This window comes from Pterocles gutturalis, unplaced genomic scaffold (assembly GCF_000699245.1).
Source record: "Pterocles gutturalis isolate BGI_N339 unplaced genomic scaffold, ASM69924v1 scaffold52261, whole genome shotgun sequence".
In the NCBI taxonomy this organism is placed as follows: domain Eukaryota; kingdom Metazoa; phylum Chordata; class Aves; order Pterocliformes; family Pteroclidae; genus Pterocles; species Pterocles gutturalis.
Window position 1 is genome coordinate 38,134 of NW_010102488.1, and position 4,805 is coordinate 42,938.

Here is a 4,805-nt window from a genome sequence, read left to right on the forward strand (position 1 = left end):
GGTGATGGTTTGGTTTGTGTTGCTGGAGCCGTAATCTATAGATCACTGATGACCTCTTGTTTACAGGCAGTATCGGTGCTGTAGAAATAGAATTGAGATGTATTTACTAACAGAGAAAAAGAAGCAGTACTTCAGTTTTCTAAGTTGCTCTTGAAAAAAAATAATCAATGGAAATATATGGGAAAGATGTTAAGAAATCACATGTCAACTGGAAAAAAAAAGAAAAAAAATCATGATTTGTTCACACTCTTCAGCCTGAGCACATACTTTGACCAGACTACACTATCCACATACCTTTTCAGAAGAGTCAAAAATTTGAACAAGACTACAGAATTAAGTCAGAAAGCTTGAAGAAAAACCTAGACAATTTCAACCACTTCTTGTGTTCTTCAAACACCCATCTGGTTCACAGCAGCTTCCATGTGGCAGTTTCAAGAGACACTTGGCTTGCTCTGCTGTTAAAAGCCCTCTGGTTCCCCAGAATTCACAACAGCACTTGGAGACTCTGGGTAAAGGAGTGTGCAAGCAAAGAGCTACTACTGGGTTCTGATTTAATTCACCATATTTGTCAGGTAATCAACTTTCCTGGTGACCAACTTTATTAAATGAAACATATGAGGTCTTAAAATAAATACAGTTGACCAGGTTGCCCATCCATTCTAAGATCATTTTCATTATGACTACCATTTAGTTCCAGTAGAGGAGAGGAACAGGAAGAATTCAGGGAGAAACATCATAAATATAACCCTGTCCATGTACTGCAGACTCTGCCCAGTCAGCACCTCTTTACTTCAGGTTTCTAAAATGGAGTATTTGCACACAAACAATATTTGACCAAGAGATGCAGACTTCTCAGATTACTGTACTTCATATCCTGTAAAAGGCAACATGACACCTTTACATGCTGCCAGAAAACACTACCATTACACATCTGCTATTGGGACAGCTTAATCCAAGAAGGTTTAAAGGGAACAAGACCATACTTTAAAGCTCTGTACTAGTACAGCCCACACACAAAGGCCTGAATGAAAGCTGCACTGTTAAGAAATCACTTCAGAGCCCATTTTTTCATTAGCACTGCATGCAGCACACTGAAAAGCACCTCAAGGCCTTCAAAATCTGGCCTCTTTTGTCCCAAAATTGGTTTGGTGGGTTTTGTTTCGGTTTTGTTTTATTTATTTTTTTGGTCACAAAAATCTAGAGAACCTCAAATCTATTTTCTTTTGCAGGACATACCAGCACTGATGGGATAAAAATATTCTAACCCTACCTTATTCTCATATTCTTTTGCTTTTGTAACTTGCAAATTTTACACTGTGGTGTTGCCTGCTGACAGCAACAGAACAAGCATTTAAGTTCAGAAAAATGCAGCTATCTTGTTGGATTACATCACATTCAGCTTCCTAAAAATACATAATTCCTGAACTGTGAAAACTTCATTCATTTATATTGTTTTTGACTGGCTGAATCATGTTGCTGTCCCCTGAAAATGGCTGTAATTCGTGCTGGCTGCAGTGACACCTGCTTGCAAGGGCAGAGAGATGCTACCATCAGACGCCAGTTCATTAATGAACACAGTAGGCAGGCTCCTAACACTTCCTGCTACAGCTTTTGATAGGTCTTTGATGACAGCAAGCACAGTGAGCACAGGAGACAGGCAAAAACTGGAGGGGATGTAACCTGCTCCCCTTCTCCTGTCTAATAATTTGCTGTTTAAAAGATACAGTTTGTGAAAGATTCTCACAGCTGAGTCTCAGCTTTTTAGCATCAACGTGAACAAAGGAAGCTTCACCACAATATCTGACCCATAAGGGCAGCAGTGTAAGGAACATGCCTGAAGTGCCAGGAGCTGTCAAATCAACCCCTTCTAAAAGTGTGTGCTGGCCTCAGCCTCTGAGGTCAGCTCCTTCTTGATTCTGATCTGATCCTTGCTGAAAATGATGCTGCTTTTTTACTACTGCTTTAAAGGGAAGTTCCACTTGCCTGAACTCCAGAATTCGCTCATCCAAGCATGGCATGGTAGGAGCTTCAAGATACTATCCGCTCAAGAACAGTTACCGGTTACAAACAAATTATAAGTTAATTTTCAATGCCCATTAAAAAACAGACTGTTTCAAAAACTCTATTTTAAGAAGTCAACATTGGTGTTCATAAATCCCTGCCTTCTAGCAAGAAAGCTAAACTCAAAGGAAGGTCACTGGTTGCAAAGAAAAAGCATAACTAAGTGACACAACATGTATAACAAGTGCTTAAAAGTGACAGTTTTGGATCTCTTTAAAAGCCCACCCTTGGAATGACAAGAATAATTCTCCTTGCTCTCTCCCTTTTAATTAAATAAGGTGGGGGGGAAGTCAGCAGAAAGAAACTTCGCACCTGAACTCCTGATGCCACAAAAGTCAACATCAAAGCGCTCCAGCTTGGCAAAGAACAGGTCACCCTGCAGGCTTCAACAGCATGTCCCCTACAGCACAGACCCAGCCCATGGCCAGGTTAATAGAAGGGCTGTGGCATCAAAAGCAGTTTCCTCCACTGCAGCACAAAGCAATCAAGTTCCACCTGACTCTACCAAGAACGTTTTCAAGACCTAGAAGCAAGACTTCCAGCACAAACAGAAGTAAAGAGTCTATGGTGCTGTCTTGGTTCACAAGGCAAAAAGTTTACAGATGTTATTTTTGTAATTATTTATAAATGCTGTCATCTGCTAAGCACATGGATAGGAATTAATATCATGCTCTGCAATTCTTGCAATAGTTCACATATGTGGGCACAGAAGTATACCACACGCACAGCATTAAGCTATTGACATCCAGGCTAGGTTGGGAAGCCAAATCATAAGGTGAGAATTTAGAGTCATCTTCAAACCAGTAGAAAAGCATTCTCCTTTTCCATATACCTCCAATAAGTGATCCTCTGAAGTGATCTTCAGTAAATATTTTCTGTGAAAAAAAAAACCCCAGTGTTCAAACTATTTAAAAATATCATTACCACAACTCACAGATAAGCAAGTTCAACTATTCATAAACCTGCAGAGCCACAAGATCTAATTTCTGACCTCTTTTCCTCTCAAAATGTAATATATTTCTTTTAAGTGAAAAAAGAAACATTCTCATCCAAAATAAATGAATACTCTGTTTTACTTCCAGTAAAGTTGTTACAGCATCTCAGTGAACAACAGCAGCAGCTATAGCTTTGAACGCCATTTACATCACTTCAGAGTTTGCCTGAAAAGTTTCAGTCAGTTGCCATTAGGTGTGCTCAGAAAAAAAAATGAAAAACATTTGTGGTCAGGGAGAAGGACTTGACTTACAGCCTCCTCTTTTTTTAAGCAGTTTCCTTCACAAGTTGGATGTCTGCAGATCAGGAAGGCTTTCAAGGTCCACTTGTGGGAAAGGAAGACACAAAGGAGAAAAAGATTTCTACAAGTGACAGATAACCAGGGTAATGAATGTTTGTGAGCTTGTTGAAAGAAAGAGCACAACAATTATACAAGTTAGCTGAGAAGCTGACAGCAGTTATGGATTTGGGGAGACTGAAATACAAGTTTCTGCAGACCCAACTTCTTGCACTTTTTGAATGTCACATTTGTCAGAAAGTGTCAGACTCACAGCAGGATGCCCAGAGCCTGAAGGGACCTAGTAGGCAGCAGCCGGCTGGCCACAGCACCCACCTACCACTCCGGGAGCCCGAGTTCACACTTTTACATGGTTTCACTCATGTGAGCTTGCAGCTGTGTTTTTCTGCAGCCCAAGAAAATGTTACAGCTTTTTCCTCACTGAGGAACCTTCCCCTCATCTCCCTTTGTACGCAGCTTTTCAGCCTTTTCCATTGTCATGCAGCTGGAGTAAGCCTAAAGACAAGTACATTTGACTTTGTTAGCTACCTTTCACTAATTCCCTAGAAGTAGCTTACACCAACAACATGGATCCACCACTGAAAACCTCTTGGCCAAATGTTTAAAGTTTGCTCTTTAGCCTGTAGAAACTCATGTGCTAAGGCTCTAGATTGAGGATGACAGAGCAAGGACACAGTTTGGATCTCCCATACGCTTGAGTTTCTCAGCTTGCAGAATTTTATCCCATACTACACCACTTCTACCAATCAACCTCCTCCTCTCTCCCACAACACACCCACGTACCCATTCACTGACAATTGTTTCATGCAGTTCATCTTAAACCAGACAGGAGTTTTCCTCCTAAAACTAGCTGCAGCTTTTCTTGGAAGAGCAGCAGTACTACTACAACCACACAGAACAGCAAAACTATTGCAAGATCCATCTCAAAATATAAATGAAACTTTCCTCAAATAAACATTAACTATTTGAACTCTTCTGACTTCATGATCTTTTAAGTAATATAGAAAACATGCATCAGTATGGAAGATTAACAGTTGCTGGAGGCTGAAAGAAGTCAGGAGTAAGACTTAAAAGTCACCTCTTTATCTGAAGCTGAAGGTTTGTTTTGTCTGTCTTCAAGGAAGCTGCAGATACAGCTGAGGGAAAAAGTTGTGTTAATATAAATCACCATATTTGCACAGTAAAATATAAAACCAAGCTAGTTTTCTTCACAACATTTGTCTTGCAAGCTAAGCTTGACTCACCTGGCATATTGCAAACATTTTTAGAAGGTTTATATTCTAATTATTAAAAAAGAATAGCTGTGCTGAAGAGACAAATCACCAGAACCATTAAGACGAGCAGGCTGAATATAGGACTTTGTTTATGTGGATCATTAGATTACAGTTTATGTATGTTTATGTCTAGCTGTCACAGTTTCAAAGTAAGCCTAACAGGGAAGGAGTGGCATAAG